This window comes from Myotis lucifugus, unplaced genomic scaffold, assembly GCF_000147115.1.
Source record: "Myotis lucifugus unplaced genomic scaffold, Myoluc2.0 scaffold_13, whole genome shotgun sequence".
Classification (NCBI taxonomy): domain Eukaryota; kingdom Metazoa; phylum Chordata; class Mammalia; order Chiroptera; family Vespertilionidae; genus Myotis; species Myotis lucifugus.
The window spans coordinates 10,932,606-10,951,526 of record NW_005871061.1 but is presented as its reverse complement, the minus strand read 5'-3'; the positions used below and the strand labels follow the sequence as shown (position 1 = coordinate 10,951,526).

At 40.7% G+C, this 18,921-nt stretch overlaps 1 pseudogene; it reads right to left on the bottom strand.

The window, feature by feature from the left end:
- Window positions 1–613: 613 nt before the first annotated feature.
- On the bottom strand, window positions 614–2,372 carry LOC102437459 (annotated as a pseudogene).
- Between the last annotated feature and the right edge of the window lie 16,549 nt (window positions 2,373–18,921).

The window sequence follows — 18,921 nt, the reverse complement described above, 5'->3', positions numbered from 1 at the left end:
TTTCTATATTCCTTTAAAAACACTTATTAGGTATAAACAAAGCAAGAATTAATACTTTAAGTTAATACTCTTTTCTTGGTTCCCTACTGCAAAAGAACTCACAGATGGTGAGAGGAGGTGGCAATTTTGGATGTTATTTACATAGCTCAGGTTTATGTGCATTTTTATGACATGTAAGCAGCTGTCTTTGTGTTTTTGGTTCATTTCAAAATATTTTGAAAAGATATTAACTTTTTTTCTTAAGCAGAACATCTTTAAGATTTAAATATTGTGGGGAAGTGAAAACATTCAGGATATAGCCTTTATATTCCACAGTGATTCTATGAACCCCATAAAGGAAATTGAAAGTATTTGGTAGTTATTCCTGAGGAATTACTTTTGGATTTGTGGAAGATTTTAATAGCAAGCTATAGTGTAGATAAAATATTTCTGTAGAGCCACTATTTTTAGAGAATATCTACAGTATTCCTGGAAATTTTCAGTAATAATTTAAAAAGATGGAAAACTCTTTCTTTTTTTTTCTTTTTTTTTTTTTTTAATTTCCAAGGTACTTTATTGTTAAAACAGGTCACAACACTAAGCCTCGGGCTGGTTCTGCCAACACACAAGCTACAAATGCTTGCCTGGCAGCTGAGGGGCGCTCTGCGGTAGCATGTTTGAGAATTGAATAAAAATCCATATAAAACAAATATTCAAATAGTTTCCATAGGAACACGTAAGTGTGACCCCGTCGCCTAGGCCTTCCACCTTGTTCCATCTGTGCCACCCCCACTTACAAAGACATTCCAAACTAGCAATCATTAAGTTAAGTGGTCCCCCCCAAATCCCTTAAGTCAAGCTACACTCGCGTAACAGCTACAGGAATGGTGTCTACACGTTCAAGCGGGCTGACGCGCAGGCTGCTGGGAGGAGCTCCATCCCGCTCTCCCAGATACAGGACACAGGCAGGGCGCCGGCGTCCGGCGTCCTCCTCCGCCTCGGGTGGGAAGTCGCTGTTCTGGATTTGCTGCATCAGTTGCCATGTCGGCCCTGACATCACATAGTAGATCGTCGGCCTCTGGAACCCATTGAAAGTAGAAGCAGCAGCCACGGTATAAGCACCCATGTTTTCAAAGAGCATCCAGTCCCCCACGTGCATCTCGGGCAGCCGCAGAGCTCCACGATGCTATCGAGGCCGTCACAGGTCGGTCCCCAGATGCTGGATGAGTAGTACTTCTCATCTGGTTTGGGCCTCTTCTGCAGCAGGGGCTTCACGTGCGCATGATCGTAGAGGATGCAGTTAAATGACCCGTACACTCCGTCGTTCACGTAATACATGAAGGTCTTCTCGCTCGACTCCTCCTCATAGTCAGAGCCCGTTTGTTCCTTCAAGACCAGCTTTTTGGCAATGATATTAACCGCAAGCGTGAAAGCTGATGCAACATAGTATCTGCCCGGCTCAGCTATGACTGTCACTCCCGAGTCTGATGGAAAATACTTGTCCAGGGCTGGGTTGATTACACTGGTGATCTCCTCAAATTTAAGCTTTGCATCCTCAGATCCAGGAAAGCCACCGCCAATGTCCAGCAGGTACATGTTGAAACCAACCTCAGCCCCCATGTCAAAGACACAGCGGGCATCAGAGATGGCCTGCACAAAGGTCTCAGGGTCAGTACAGCCACTGCCCACGTGAAAGCTGACACCGATGACATCGATGTTTAGCTCCTTGGCCCGCTCCAAAAGAAGCCTGCTGGTCTTGAGTGTGGCACCAAATTTAACACTGAGACGACAGACTGCTTTGGAGTCATCGGTGGCAATGTGCAACACCAGCTTTGCCTTTGATGTGCCCTGGCAGCTTTCATCAGCTCGACTTCGCTATCGAAAGTCATCATCTGGACTCCATTATTGGCAGCGTATTTAATCTGAGACACTTGTTTACAAGGGTTTGCATAGATGATCCTCTCTGGAGGCACCCCAAGACTCTGCACCAACTGTATTTCAGTCTTGCTGGCGCAGTCAAACCCCGTCCCGATGGCAGCCAGGGTCTTCACTATGGTCCTGCTGTCATTGCATTTGACTGCATAAAAGGGGGTGACCCGAGGAAGAGCTTTTAGCCACCGCAGATGTTTCTTTAGAATGTCTCCCAGGTCCGCAACGTAGAAGGCATCCTTGTCATCTGAAGAAGAGACTTCATTAATTTTCTGGTCCAGGATGTCCTTGGCAGTAAAGCCCTCATCGAGGAAATGGCAGTCAAACTCTTCATTACTAACGTTGTTCATGTTCATGGTTTCTGGATGTTCCGAAACGCAACACAAAGGAAAATGAAGATGGGACTTAGGAAGTTATTGCCAGCTGTTCAGAGGTGGCTCTCCAGGAACTCCCAGTCCACGGGAGACGGGTCCTCTGTGCAGCTGCGGGAATGCCTCGGAGCGCCAGACACCTCACGCAGACCCTATGGAGCCGCCGCCTCCGAGCTCGCAGGACCGCAGGCCGCCCCCGTCAGCCGCCTGCCCGGCCGCCCGCCGCCTCGCTCCCTGCCGCGGAGACCTCCGGCCCAAGTGGCGCCGGAGCGCTGGCAGAGGGGCAGCAGCTGCGGAGGCTGAGGGGACTGACCTGGAAAACTCTTTCTGAAGTTCAGTCTAATAAAGCTAAATTGATCAATGCATATGACTTATCTAAATAAATATGGCTCATTTTAATAAGAATATTACAGTTTCTATAAAAATTGATGACCCCAAAATGATTACTATTCTTTATGTGGAAAAAATGTTACATTTTCCAATATTTGAAAACTGAATGATATTTTAATATATTGATATCTGCATTTTTTATTATGTATATTTATTGTTGACACTATTACAGATGGTGTCATTTCTCCTGCTCTACCCAGCCCTCATCCCTTCCCTTCTGACCATTATTATACTGGTATCTGTGGGTATTGCATTTATGTTTTTCTTTCATCCAATCACCCCTACCCTCCCATCTGACAGATGCCAGTCGATTCCATGTATCCATGCCTCTGTTTCTATTTGGATTACTTTGTTCATTGGATTTCACATATAAGTGAGGTCATATGGTATTTGTCTTTCTCTGGTTGGCTTATTCCACTTAGCATAATAATCTCCAGGTCCATCCATTCTGTCATAAAAGGTAAGACTCCCTTCGTTTTTGTTTTTTTTTTATGAACCCATAGTATTCCATTGTGTAAATGTACCACAGCTTTTTTATACACTCATCTACTGATGAACACTTGGGCTGTTTCCAGATCTTGGCAATCCTATATAATAAAGAGGTAATATGCAAATTAACCCTCACACCCTCACAAGATGGCTGCCTATGACCAGGCCAGCAGGGGGGTTAGTGAGGGACAACCAAATGACTGAACAAGCAGGCTGCGTGGTGCAACCAGGCTGGCAGGGGGGGCAGTTAGGGGTGATCAGGCTGGCATGAAGAGGCAGTGAGGGGCAATCAGGCCAGCAGAAGGGGAAAGTTAGGGTCAACCAGGCAGGCAGGCCGGTGAGCGATTAGGAGCCAGTGGTCCAGGATTGTGAGAGGGATGTCCGACTGCCAGCTTAGGCCTGATCCCCAGGCAGTTGAACATAACCCGAGGGGTCCCAGATTGGAGAGGGTGCAGGCTGGGCTGAGGGGACCCCCTTTCCATGCACAAATTTCATGCACCAGGCCTCTAGTTGTAAATAATGCTGCTATGAACATAGGGGTGCAAATATTCTTTGGAATTGGTGTTTCAGGATTCTTAGGAAAATTTTCCAAAAGTGATATCTCTGGGTCAAAAGGCAGTTCCACTTTTAATTTTTTGACAAAATTCCATACTGTTTTCCACAGTACATGGACAAATCTACATTCTCTTCAACAATGCACGAAGGTTCCCTTTTCTCCACATCCTAGTCAGTATTTGTTTGCTGATTTGTTGATGGTAGCCATTCTGGTAGGTGTAATGTGATATCTCATTGTGGTTTTAATTTTCATCTCTCTGCTGGTTAGTGATGTTGAGCTATGTCTACTGGCTAACTGTATGCCCGCTTTGGAGAAGTGTCTATTCAGGTCCTTTACCCATTTTTAATTGGATTGTCTGTCTTCCTAGTGTTGAGTTGTAGAAATTTTTTATATATATTTTGGAAATTAGCCCCTGATCAGATGTATCATTGGCAAATATGTTCTCCCATACAAGGGGCTCCATTTTCATTTTGTTGATGGTTTCTTTTGCTGTGCAGAGCTTTTTAGTTTCATGTAGACCCATTTGTTTATTTTTTTTTCCTTTATTTTCCTTGCCCTAGGTGACACATTGGCAAAAATATTGCTGTGAGAGATGTCTGGGATTTTACTGCCCATGTTTTATTCTAGGATATTTATGGTTTTGTAACTTACATTTGAGTCTTTTGTCCATTTTTGCTTTATTCTTGTGAGATCTGTATGTTGATAATTCAATTTACATATAAGATATATATGATAATTTGTATTATATATCATACATATATAATCATACCTATGATTATAGATATAATAGGAATAAAATATTAAAAATTCATTTTCATATATTAGATATGAATTGGCACTATGCCTAAGTGGTCAAAGTATGAAATATGGAGTTAGAATGTTCTTTTAAAATTTTTTGAGTTTATGGCAATGACATTGGTAAAAAATTATATAGATTTTTAGCATAAATTATATAATACATCATCTGTATATTGTATTGTTTGTTCACCACCTGAAGTCAAATTTCCTGCCCTCACTGTTTATTGCCGCTTAACCCTCTTCTTCCTCTCCCCATTCCCTGTTCCCTTTGTCAATCACTATACCTTTGTCTGTGTCTATGAGTTTGTTTTAGTTTTGCTTAATTCCTTTACCTTTTCACTCAGGCCCCCAATCCAACTCATTTCTGACTGTCAGTCTGTTCTCTGCTTTTATGACTCTGTTTGTATTTTGTTTGTTAGGTTATTTTGTTCATTATATTCCACATATGAGTGAAATCATATAGTGCATGTCTTTCTGACTGGCTTATTTCACTTATCATAATAACTTCCAGGTTCATCCATGATGTTACAGAAGGTAAAATTTCCTTCTTTTTTACGGCCAAGTAGTATTCCATTGTGTAAATTTACCCCAATTTTTTTCCCCACTCATCTATTAATGGGAACTAGGGCTGCTTTCATATCTTTGCTCTACAAAGGGCAGTTAACAAACACTTCAAAACTATGTGTAAAGATCAAAAGGCCTTTTTAGTAGCCCATAGAGTAGACCTCACCTTCCTAACAGAAGGACAGAAAAGCTAAAAAACAAACCCAGGATTAATAGAACAGCCAAGCTAAAATGATAACTGAATGCATGACTAAGGAAGGTCTCTTATATAAATGTTTAAGCCCTTCTTGGAAAAAGCAAGGATTATGGCACATAGTACAGAGGTATCTGGGTAGCTAGTTCAGAAGATTTTGACCCTTCAGATACCTCTGACAGCTCAGTACCCAAAAAGGTTTGCAAAACCTTCCTATTAAGAACTAATACAGAATAATATCACATGTGAACTATAATTGGAAAAAAATAAATTAAGTAAGAAGTAATATGATATAGTTTACTATTTGGGGTTAAAAGAAATAGGAGTATATGTGTGTGCACACACACAAAAAAACCATAAAACAAAACAAGAACTAGCACTTCTGTCATATGGGAAGACACTGCAGTATTATTATTACTGAATGAAACAGGAGCCTCCCATACCTTGTCTTTGGCTGCCAAGCCAAGAAGTGAGAATGACTCTCAGCATAACTCCACTCAGGAATACTCTATTGTGGATGCAGAGTATTTATGAGTCTGGATTTTTAGAGTACTCAATTAATTGGGAATGATCATACGCCTAGATAAAGAGAAGAGCTTATTGACTTTTAGGCACTCTTTCGGGATAAAGGTTTAACACTTGACAAGGCCACCAGGTCATAGGGCAAACTCATTGCTAAAATAGTCTCTACATTAGGGAAAGTGATGCATGATGCTTAGTGAAATGGAGATGTATGAATTTCTCTAGCAAGTTGTAAAGGAACAATAAAGAGGCTCAGGGAGGTGGGCGTGTTGGAATATTATGTGAGACCAGAAGACACAGCAGAGGATTACACTTAATTGAAGTGCCCAGAAGTCATTCCACTGACTGAAGCTATGTGAAATATGCTGGTGAGTGGTGCACCAGCATCACTAAGCACTTCATTGATGGTTCTTAACTCAGGCCAGTGCTCAGGGTAGGAGAGGCAGTCACAGAACTGGACACTTTAGTATCCATTGAGATCATGTCTCTCCATCTCTCATAACCAAGTTAGGAAGGTGCAGTGATGGTACTTAACCATGAAAAGCCAAAATGACAAAATGACAGTAATGACCAACTGAACTGCAGAGTTATAGAAGTGGTGAAAAGAACATGGCATCTCTAGATATAACAGGAATATAGCTTAATATATACAATCCAAAGAAGGTAAGATAAAATGAACAAGACACTGATGGATGTTACTCCTATAAAATGTATTGATTCCTGACCAATTTCATAACCTGAGTCTTTTGCAGGCCTGGAATCATTTGACATAAAGAGGCTTCTAGATTTTCAAGAAGAAAAACTCTAAAATACCTTGCCAAGTCAATACTGTAGTGATTCTATCAGAATCAAAACAAAATAACCTACAGCCATTTACTCAGGTTACTATACACTGAGGAAGGTGGAAAAGCCACTATTTCAAAAACTGTTAAGGGCCTGAATTGACATTAATACTCAGAGACCTGAATTTTTATATGGCTCCTTGTGGAAGTGGGAACATATGTGGATCATGTAATAAAAATATATCTGACCAGAGAGAAACCAAGATGGCGGCACAGGTAAACACCAGAAATTGCTGCCTCGCACAACTACTTCAAAAATACAGCTAAAAGACAAAACGGACATCATCCACAACCACAGGAAGGCTGGCTGAGTGGAAATTCTACAACTAGAAGGAAAGAGAAAAGCACACTGAGACTCAGAGGAGGTGCGGAAGTAAAGTGCAGAGGTACGGAGGCGCCCACGGAAAGGGCTGGCAACTGAGGATGTGGTTGTCTTTTTCAATCGGGAGGGAGTCTCAAGCTCCCGACTGCTCTGAACTCCAGTTCGGGGCGAGTATCTGGGGACCCAGACTCATACTGGGAGAAACTGGACTGTCTGGTAGCGGGCGGAACTCGAGGGTGGCTTTCTCTCAGAGGTGCTTGTGGCAATTACCAGGACACTGAGACGCAGGGCCTCTTAGGGTAGGACTGAGGATCAGCCATAGCTGTTTGCTCCGCCCTGCTGATTCCCTGAGACCCCGCCCCACCCAACTTGTGCGCAGAGGCTTTTGCATATGAAAGGCCTGGCCCTTTGCAATCTGAAAATTACCTAACAAACTGCAGCTGGGTCAGAGAGACCCAGAACTTCCAAAAGGAGGCCAAAGGCCCCACAGCAGCTTGCATTGCTTCACAGCTGGGCCTCATCTGGGCACCTCCAAACCCAAAACAAAGAAGAGGTATCTGCAGATCTCTCCATAGCTCCTGCTGAGTAGCCTCAGGCAGAGGCTAAATTAGCACCTCCTTAGAGATCCAAGAGCCAGTGTACCCAGTGGTCAGAGTGGGACCATCCAGATTACAACTCCTCAGATCCATAAGGGACACACTTAGAGGGCAGACTCAGTGAGCACCAAAGCCGCACTGAAGCAAGTCTTGCCCCTAAGGGTGTTTCCAGCACAGAAGTTCTGCCACTGTAGACACAGCTGATTCTCACAGCCAATTGGCCTGGAGGTCAATTCCTCCCAGTGATACCTACAACAATCAAGGCTTAACTACAAGACTGTGCACAAAGCCCACAAAGGGGTGCACCAAGAGTGTTCACCTCAGGTAATTGGGGAGGCTGAGCCACTGGGCCCTATAGTACACCTAGCACAGAAAGCCACTCTATCAACACAGGGAAGCATAAAAAATGCAGAGACAAAGAAACAGGTCACAAATGACAGAAATGAAGGAAAGTAAACTACTGGATATAGGGTTCAAAACCACACTTATAAGGTTTTTCAAGAATTTTCTAGAAACCACCGATAAATTTAGTAAGACCCTCAATAAGTGTAGTGAGACCGCTGATAAATTGAGTGAGACCCTCAAGAAATCTAGTGAGACCCTCCAGGATATGAAAAAGGACCAACTATAAATTAATCATACACTGACTGAAATAAAGAATATTATACAGAGTTCCAACAGCAGACTAGAGGATCACAAGAATCAAGTCAAAGATTTGAAATACAAAGAAGCAAAAAACACCCAACCGGAAAAAAAAAAAAGAAAAAAGAATCCACAAATGTGAAGATAGTGTAAGGAGCCTCTGGGACAACTTCAAGCATACCAACATCTGAATTATGGGGGTGCCAGAAGAAGAGAGAGAGCAAGATACTGAAAACCAATTTGAAGAAATAATGACAGAAAACTTCCCCTACCTGGTGAAAGAAATAGACTTACAAGTCCAGGAAGCGCAGAGAACCCCAAACAAAAGGAATCCAAAGAGGACCACACCAAGACACATCATAAGTGAAATGCCAAGAGCAAAAGACAAAGAGAGAAACTTAAAAGCAGCAAGAAAAAAACAGTTAGTTACCTACAAGGGAGTACCCATATGATTGTCAGTTGATTTATCAATAGAAACTATGCAGGCCAGAAGGGAGTGGCAAGAAATATTCAAAGTGATGAATAGCAAGAACCTACAACTAAGATTAATTTACCCAGCAAAGCTATCATTCAGAATTGAAGGTCAGATAAAGAGCTTCACAGATAAGAAAAAGCTAAAGGAGTTCATCACCACCAAAGCAGTATTATATGAAATGCTGAAAGGTATCCTTTAAGAAGAGGAAGAAGAAGAAAAAGGTAAGGATATAAATTATGAACAACAAATACACATCTATCAACAAGTGAATCTAAAAATCAAGTGAATAAATAATCTGATGAACAGAATAAACGTGAATACAATAGAATCAGGGGCATAGAAAGGGAGTGGACTGACTATTCTCAGGGGGAAAAGGGGTGTGGGGGGTGCGGGAAGAGACTGGACAAAAATCATACACCTATGAATGAGGAAATTGGGGGGGGGGGATAAGGGCCGAGGGTGGGATGGGAACCGGGTGGAGGGGAGCTATGGGGGGAAAAAAGAGGAACAACTGTAATAATCTGAACAATAAAGTTTTAATTTATATATATATATATATATATATATATATATATATATATATATATCTACACTAATAAAAGAGAAACATGGTAATTAGTGTATGACCGCTACCCTTCCCATTGGCTAATCAGCATATCTTTTTTTTTAATATATTTTATTAATTTTTCACAGAGAGGAAGGGAGAGAGATAGAGAGTTAGAAACATCGATGAGAGAGAAACATCGATCAGCTGCCTCCTGCACATCCCCCACCGGGGATGTGTCCGCAACCCAGGTACACGCCCTTGACCGGAATCGAACCTGGGACCCTTCAGTTCGCAGGCCGACGCTCTATCCACTGAGCCAAACCTGTTCCGGCATAATCAGCATATCCTTATGCAAATTAACTGTCAGCCAAGATGGCTGCTGGCAGCCATGCACTGAAGCGAGCAGGGAGGCTTGCTTGCTCCAGTGATGGCGAACTCCAACGTTCCCTGCCTGCCGCTGCCGGCCTCTCAGCTGCAACTCTAAGCAACTATGTTGCAAATATAGAAGCTAAACAAAACCCCAGAAACCAGCCGGGCTTCAGCCAGCCTGACTGCAACATTGTATCAATGTTTTCAGCAGTGAGGCCTCAGAGCGGCCTCAGAGCTAAAGCTGGCCCAGAATAAAAAAAAAAAGAAGAAGAAAAAAAGGAGCGGTTGGGAGCTTCAGTCACCTGCCAGCCAGAAAACGGCCATCAGCCCCTCACCCAGACTGGCCAGGCACCCCAGTGGGGACCCCCACCCTGATCCAGGACACCCTTCAGGGCAAACCAGCCGGCCCCCACCTGTGCACCAGGCCTCTATCCTATATAGTAAAAGGGTAATATGCCTCCCAGCACCGGGATCAGCGGAGCCGCAAGGCCTCCCGGCACCAGGATCAGCGTGACAGGGGGCAGCGCCCAAACCCCCTGATCGCCCTGCAGCTCTGTGTGTGACAGGGGGCGGGGCCACAACCTCCCTATCCACCCTGCTCTGTTCATGACAGGGAAGGCTCCCCAACCCCCTGATCAGCCCTGCTCTGTGCCTGATAGGGGGGAGCTCCCCAACCCCCTGATCGCCCTGCAGCTCTGTGTGTGACAGGGTGCGGCGCCCCAAGCCCCCCCCCCCCACGGGCCCTGCCCTGTTGTGTGACAGGGTAGAGCCATAACCTCTCCATCGGCCCTGCTCTGTGAGTGACAGGGTGCAGCGCCCCAACCTCCTGATGGGCCCTGCTCTGTGAGTGACAGGGGGCAGCGCCCCAATCTCCTTATCGGCCCTGCTCTGTTAGTGACAGGGGGCAGCACCCCAACCCCCTGATTGGCCCTGCTCTGTGCGTGACAGGGGGTGGCGCCGCAACCTCCCCATTGACCCTGCCTTGAGTGTGACAGGGGGCGGTGCCCCAACCCCCCAATCGGCCCTACCCTGAGCGTGACTGAGGGTGGCATCGCAACCTCCCGATCCACCCTGCTCTGTGCATGACAGGGAGCGGCGCCCCAACTCCCCAATCAGCCCTGCTCTGAGCCTGACCAGGGGCTGCACCTAGGGATTGGGCCTGCCCTCTGCAACCCGGGAGCAGGCCTAAGCCAGCAGGTCGTTATCTCCCGAGGGGTCCCAGACTGCGAGAGGGCACAAGCCGGGCTGGGGGACCCCCCTTCCCTCTCCCCGCCGAGTGCACAAATTTTTGTGCACCGGGCCTCTAGTACATATATAACCAAAGTTTAAATTACAATGAGCCCTCTGGGCTCAAGGGTCTTTGCACCCAGACAGTGGTCATTTCCCAAGTTTTTATATTTATTACTAGGTTTGACAAACATGGCTGTTGAAATAATCCATACATTGGTTTGTTGGCCTGTCAGGTAAAAGCTCTCACAGTATAGAAGGCCAAATGAATACAAAGTAATAATTCATTAGGCAAAGATGGGCAATGGTGTTGCCTCACTCAAGTATTTCTGTAATGCATGGGTGGTGGTCACTATCATGTCTCCGATTATCAGTTTGATTCCTACAGATTGATTTATAAATCACAACAAGCTTAACCAAATAGTAACTTCAAATCACAGCTGCCATGCCAAGGAGATGAATGCAACCTCAGGTACATGGTATGAATTCTATTTATTTGTCGTGTGTGTGTGTGTGTGTGTGTGTGTGTGTGTGTGTGTGTACACCAATCAGAAAAGAGATAAGAAACAATTCACAATCACATGGAATAGATAAAATATACATTTAAATCTTCATCTCAGAGCTTTGTTAACTTTACTACCCTCTATCATAATATAGTCTGATGATATCTGGGACATCTTTATATCCTGTACAACATCATATGTATCTGCTATATTATGGCATCTTGCTGATTAAAAAGGTAAACAAATGACTGAACTCTTCTTGGTTAGACTTCATCCAGTGACTCAGGGTGGTGGAGTAATTAATGAGGATGACATTTTCTAAACTATGTGGGATCTTTCTAACAGAAAACTCTTTTCTCTGGAACTCCCTCTTCATTTGGAAAATAATCTAGCATATCTTTATTACTATCTGAAGTGCTCCTTTCTCAGTCTTGTGTCCTCTTCTCTTTCCCTTCACAGATGTCACATTGCATTGCAATCTGAAGGCTTTCTCTGGAAAAACAGCTTCCTCCTATCATATTTACAGGTGTTACCTCCTCAGCAATTTTCTTGTACTTACTATTCTACTTCTGCATCTTCTTCCCAGTATGTTCAACAGACTCAGATGCTATTGTTCTTCACCTTTCCCCTGCTTCTAGTGTTACTTTCTTCCCTTTCTCTACATTTGACTTTCTTTCTGTTGAAGCACATGAATCATATTTGTCAACTTATAGTTAATGAATGCCTATCACATGCCTAGGCAGAGCCCTATGCCTGGGATTTTAAGAAATGCAGTAAGTTATCTACAGTGCTCCCAATTTTTTTTACAGAAGGTGACAGAGAAAGGAAAACTATTTCATCAATTGATAAACTCTACTTTTCTTGGAAAAGTGCATGTGTAAAAATGAGGACATGTCTGAGCCAGGCATTAACTTTGATGGAATTAAGCATGTGGATAATGTCAGCAGAAGCAACAAGACAAGCACCATATGGTCCATCCCTATCCCCAACTACCTCTTAATCAGTATTATCTATCCCACTGATACACTGAAATCTTTAATTCATCAGTACCAAGTTAATAAAAATCATGTAAAGAAAGGACTATTCTGCTTTTCACATCTTAGAAAAATGTTGAGAAATAAAACTCAATCAACATTTTAAAAATAATTTTCACAGAAAATATTATAATTATCTCTGAGAAATAATGCTTTCTTAATAGAGCACAGCATAATATACAGAAACATCTGGCAATTTTTACAATCTCTCAGATGGCTTTAATTTGACACTGTCCAAAGAAATGAAAAATGGTAGGTATCACTTAAACATGAGCTAGAGGTCACTTTATTCCAAAATTGTAGGTATAGCCATACATCTGCTGTAGAATGCAAGTCTGGTGGGAGGAAAGGTGTGATAATATATCAGTTCAATGGAGAGCTGTTGGCATAAGAGTCTGGAAATGACTACTTCATAAGCCCTGGAGGCATATATGCTTCCTTCAAGGGAAACATTCTTTATTGCTCCCACAAATCTTTATACTTTGCTATTTGTTATAAAGAAGCCATAGCACTTCCTTTTCCATCTTTTTCATTTTTGTTATTGCCACATTTATTTCCCCAGATTTTCAAGCCTCAATCTCTAGAGCCATTTATGACTGCTTTCTCTTCTTCATTTCCCATATCTAATTAGGCATATAGGAAATCTCTAATTTACAAAAGCTTAATATGTCACTGCATAGTTATGGAAAAAAACAACTCATGTTTCTGACTATCCTATATAATAAAAGCCTAATATGCAAATTGACCAAACAGTAGAATGACTGGTTGGCAGGGGGTGGGGCTGTCGAGTGGGTGGTGCCAGACCAGCCAAAGTGGGTGCCAGCGGGCAGAGGGAGGGGACGGTGATTGGGGGGCTGTGGCAACAGGTAGTGGAGGAGGGGTGAGCAGGGGTCTGGACCAGCCACTTGCTGGCAGTCCCCTGATCTCTGCACAGGTTGCCTCCAGTAGAGGGAGGCCACTGGTGGCAGCAGCAGCAGCAGCAGGGCAAAAGGGGGGCAGGGATGGCCATTCGCCAGCCAGTGCTGTTCCCTGATCAGCCCGCCAGTTGCCTCCCGCAGAGGGAGGCCTCCTGCAGAGGCAATTGTGAGCGGGGCCGGAGCTGCCCCCTGGTGGACAGTGCACTCCCATAAGGAGAGCGCTGCTCAGCCACAAGCCAGGCTGAGGGCTGGCGAGCGCAACAGCGGTGGTGGCACTAAGGATGTCTGACTGTGGCTTAGGCCCACTCCCCGCCTCAGTCAGACATCCCCCAAGGCTCCTGGACTGCGAGAGGGCACAGGCAGGGCTGAGGGACCCTCCCCCCTCCCCAGTGCACGAATTTTCATTCACAGGGCCTCTAGTAAAATAATAATGGCCAAAGCCAACACATGATAATATTTCACTAAGTGGATGACCAAAAATTAGAAGCCTACCTTGATCTGTAGTAATTCAGATTGTTGTTTTTGAAATAAAAAAGCAAGGAATCACTGAAGAACATTTTCCTATAAACCTCATATCCCACAAAGGTAGTGGGAACCATAAATACTTGATACAAGAATATTAACAATAAGAAAATATTTTTAGTCCAACTATACTGGATTCTTATTTCAAGAAACATTAGTATTTCTAGATTCTATAGACACAGCTGTATAAAAATATCCTATGGCTTTCCTATTGAATGCATGACTCTAATTATTTAATATAGGGGTTAGATTGAAATTTAAATGTTCTAAGGTTCAATGAGCATACATGAATATAACTTTATTTCCTGTAATTGAAGACAAAAACTATCAAGCATCAATTCTCCTAGAGCAGACACCTTATCTTAATTCATTACCTCATATTAAATTTGATTTAGTCTTTTTTATTCAGCAAAACTACAATATTTTTGCAAACGCTCTATAGATCAAAACCCATATTTTTTATGTAAAATCTAGTCTGTTGGGGTTTGCTATCCCTCTCAATGAGCATAATCTATAGTGATTTATTCTTAGGATGGCAACTTAGAAAAAAAGAAAGTTGACATATTCTCAGAATTTTAGGAAAAAAACATTTGATTTTGTCTCTCTGTATTCATTGCATTGTCTTTTGTTGACCTGATCTCGCCTGCTTCTATCTTGTTATGGGCAAAGACATGTGTTATTTTGCCCACCCATTTGGTCATGTTGGTGTTCTTTTAGGGATCAAGGACTTCTTGGCTGTTGTTTGTTTGTTTGTTTGTTTGTTTTGCACCAAGTTGAAGTGTAATGCCTGCTTGTTAGTCTATGAACCCAGACCCTTATCTCTAGCTAACCTACTGTATCTGTGCCATGTTTGATACAAAACTGTGTTAAGCACAAGCTTACAGATTACCTATTGTATGAGCAGAAGAGTAAGACAATATCTTGATTTTCTTATATTTAACCATACTTATCTGTATATATTTTACTGTCATTTTGTTGCTATTTTCATTTTTTTTAACTTTGAAAGGAAATGCAGGTCATTTACAGCTGTGATCCTGTATTATTCTTTGTCCCTCTTTCTTTCTCTCACTCTCCTCCTATGCTCTTCCTCCTAGCACCAGAAAAGCAATATGTATAGTGCATGGAGATATTTTTATTCAAATTGTCATCTCTCTGACTATGGTTTACTTTAATAAAATTCTACTTTAGGTTAGAGCTCAATTAAAGCTCAGCAATAACTTTGCATTCAAAAGATTTTATCATATTTGCCCTTCTTAGTGGAAGGATTTATAGAGAAAAAAACAAAAACAAAAATAAACAACAAAAATTACTAAAGTAGAGAAATACATCAGGTTTTATATATCTTTGTTTTTAAATCCATAAAATTGTATCTTATTATCTTTTGATTGATTCTTATGATTCTATTTCTATATTTTAAGCCACTCTGTCTTGTTCTGATCCTAATTCCATCACTTACTAAATGTATGGACTGAGTTATTTTTCCTCTCTATATCTTAATTTCTAATTTGTAAAAAGGAAATAATAGTATCTACTTCATAAAGTTGTTGCAAGGGTTACTTGAGTCAATATATTTAACAAACATTAATATATTTGAAGCATTATATAGCATATAGCAAACATTAGATAAATAGACTTGTAAGCTGAAAATTTGTATGTATATGTGTATATATTCATTTTCATTCTATGTTGATTAGAAACTGAGAAATGATTTCAAGGTAACATATAAAAACACAAAATTTGGAGTGCTGTTTTTATTTAAAATGATAATTTTAACTTCTAATTGGATCAGGGTATTTTCTCTGATTAATATATGGAATCTACAATTGATAAAATAGAGCAGGTACAACAAGGTTACTAAAGCAGATAGGAAAAGGGATAATGAATACAGAATTAGAAAGTGAGATGTCTTAAAGTCATGCCTTCATCATTTTCTAAAGAGTAGGCAATATTAACTAATTAAAAAAGGTAGTTCAATCTTGTTAGTTATCACAGAAATGCAAGTTCAAAGAGTGAAATATCAATTTTCAGTTTATCATTCTAACAATGGATCAAAGCACACTATAACACAAAATGACAAAATATATTTTATTTTAGAAATCTAACCTAGGTATTTTGATATTTTTCTATGTAATAACTATAAATTTTCATAATGCTGAACAATTATTTTACAAATTTCCTTAGTATATTATAAAATACTTTGATTGATTATTTTTAACAGTTATATCTATTTGAATGCATACCTGTCTTAGAAATACTTTTCCAATTACAGAGTAAACAGTGAAAAATAAAAATATCAAATTTGAGTGTATTTGTAATTAAAGATAACATTATATAAGAGAGTACCTAAAATTACTAATTTCAGTGCTAATTATAAAAACTATATACAAATTTAATTCAAACTTCCTGAGTTTGGCATGGCTTTTAATGGAAGTATTACCTTTGGATGTTTAGACCATAAATATTTCCTTTAGGAACTTTTTAAAAATTTATTTTTCATTTTTTTCCTTTATTGATTAAGGTACTACATATGTGTTCTTATCCCTTCATTGTCCCCCACCTCCCTGCTCATGCCCTCACCCCACCTAGTGTCTGTGTCTATTGGTTATGCTTATATGCATGCATACAATACCTTTGGTTGATGTCTCCCCCTCCATTGCACCCTACCCTGTGTTCCCTCTGAAGTTTGATGGTCTGATCAATGCTTTTCTGTCTCTGGATCTGTTTTTGTTCATCAGTTTATGTTGTTTATTATATTCCATAAATGAGAGATCATGTGATATTTATATTTCTCTGACTGGCTTATTTCGCTTAGCATAATGCTCTCCAGGTCCATCCATGCTGTTGCAAATGGTAGGAGTTCCTTCCTTTTTATAGCAGTGTAGTATTCCATTGTGTAGATGTACCACAGTTTTTTAATCCACTCATCTGCTGATGGGCATTTAGGCTATTTCCAAATCTTAGCTATATAGTAAATTGTGCTGCTGTGAACATAGGGGTGCATATATCCTTTCTGATTGGTATTTCTATTTTCTTGGGCTATATTCCTAGAACTTTTGATCAACTCTAAGATACCAACATTCTTTTCTTTCTGTGACAAGTTGAATTACTGATATATTTTGAATTGGCACGTGACAAAGAATTGGGTATAGTTACCAACATCTTAAAAAAACACAAATATAGACCAACTGGCATGGCTCAGTGGTTCAGTATTGACCTATGAACCAGGAGTTCAAGGTTCAGTTCCTGGTCCTACACCTGGTCAGGACATGTGCTCAGATTGCAGGCTCAGTCCCCAGTGGGGCGTGTGCAGGAAGCAGCCATTCAATGATTCTCTCTCATCATTGACGTTGCTATCTCTCTTTCCCTCCCTCTCTGAAATCAATAAAAATATATTTTAAAAAAATAAAAATTGCCTGGCCAGTGTGGTTCAGTGGTTGAGCATTGAACTATGAGCCAGGAGGTCAGGTTTTGATTTCCGGTCAGGGCACTAGCCAGGGTTATGAAGGCAGCCAATCAATGATTCTTTGTCATCATTGACATTTCTATCTCTCTCTCCCTCACCCTTCCTCTCTGATATCAATAAAAACATATTTTAAAAAATAAAAATTTAAAAGTAATCACAAATATAGATCAAGTACTCCTGACCAATTAAAGAGAAAGCCTTGCCCTGACCGGTTTCGGCTCAGTGGATAGAGCGTCGGGCTGCGGACTCAAGGGTCCTGGGTTCGATTCTGGTCAAGAGCATGTACCTTGGTTGCGGGCACATCCCCAGTGGGGGGTGTGCAAGAGGCAGCTGATTGGTGTTTCTCTCTCATCGATGTTTCTAACTCTCTATTCTTCTCCCTTCCTCTCTGTAAAAAATCAATAAAATATATATTTAAAATAAAAAAATAAAAAATAAATAAAGAGAAAGCCTTTTCAAAAACAGTGTGAACTCCAAAGGACAAAAAGGAAAACCTGTGTATTAGGTACTAAAGACAGATGTGATCAAAATATTTTTCAGAAACAGCCTGTTTTATATAGAAAAATGAAAAATCGATCATGTATCAGGGTTGAGCTTTTGCCTTTATTTTATTAAATATTTCCAACTGTAGATTTCTTTACTTTGCCACTGCCTCCACATTCTCTGTCAACTCTTTCTGTCAACCTCAGGAATATTTGTGCTCCATATTCTAATTATACACTCTGCTGTAACTGAAGTTCATTAAGCACTTTATTGATATTTTCTATACCAAGGTCAGCAACTATTCTACCTAAAATTTGTTTAAGCTTTTGTATCTTTGAAACAGTATTTTTTATCCATTTACTCAGTCATGATATTTTCTAATAAACCACAGAGCTCAGAAATGTAAAACCAAGAAAATAGGTGATGGGTAAAATAAAAGTGGCTACCCGTAAGTATTTTTAAGTCCTACCAAAATTTCATTGAGTTTGTCAGCAAGTATTTTTCTAAGATCTGCAACATTATATATTTTACAAGTCTTTTTCAAATACAGTAATAAAAAAGTCCCCAAGAGTAAAATAATTTTAAAGCATTCTCACTTAAACACGCATTGCTTTTTCACAGATGCAATTCTCAATGTCATAATTTACAGCGTTTATTTCTTTTAAGATTTTAAGCTATCATAATGATCATATCTCAACAGCACATTTTCTTTCACAGGCTTGAAATGCTGTACTTGCAGGTTCAAATTTCATTTATCTTATTTCCCTTGAATTCCCCCATCTAATCTAATTTCATTAATCCATCTTTAGCAATATATGGTTTACCATATGTCAGTATCCTGCTGCCATAATCCAAAATCAAGGTGGACAATGTTATTTTTTAAATGAGTAAGTCATTATTATAACAAGATATCTGATAGTATATTGACTAAATTTTCCATATTCTATGAATCCAGAATAATATTAATTAAGCATAATGGAGCTTGAAACATGATCAAATACAAACTGTACCTATATAAAACCAAAGTAACAGCTGGAGTCATTAACAGACAGTTGGTTTAGTTAGTCACAGAATATTTCAATGACATTAAATTAATCAGGTTGCCTTTATTTAGCAGCTCCTTTAACTCCCCAGAGAAAATGTTTGAAAATATCTCATTCTTTGTAGATTCAAACCTAATAATGCTAG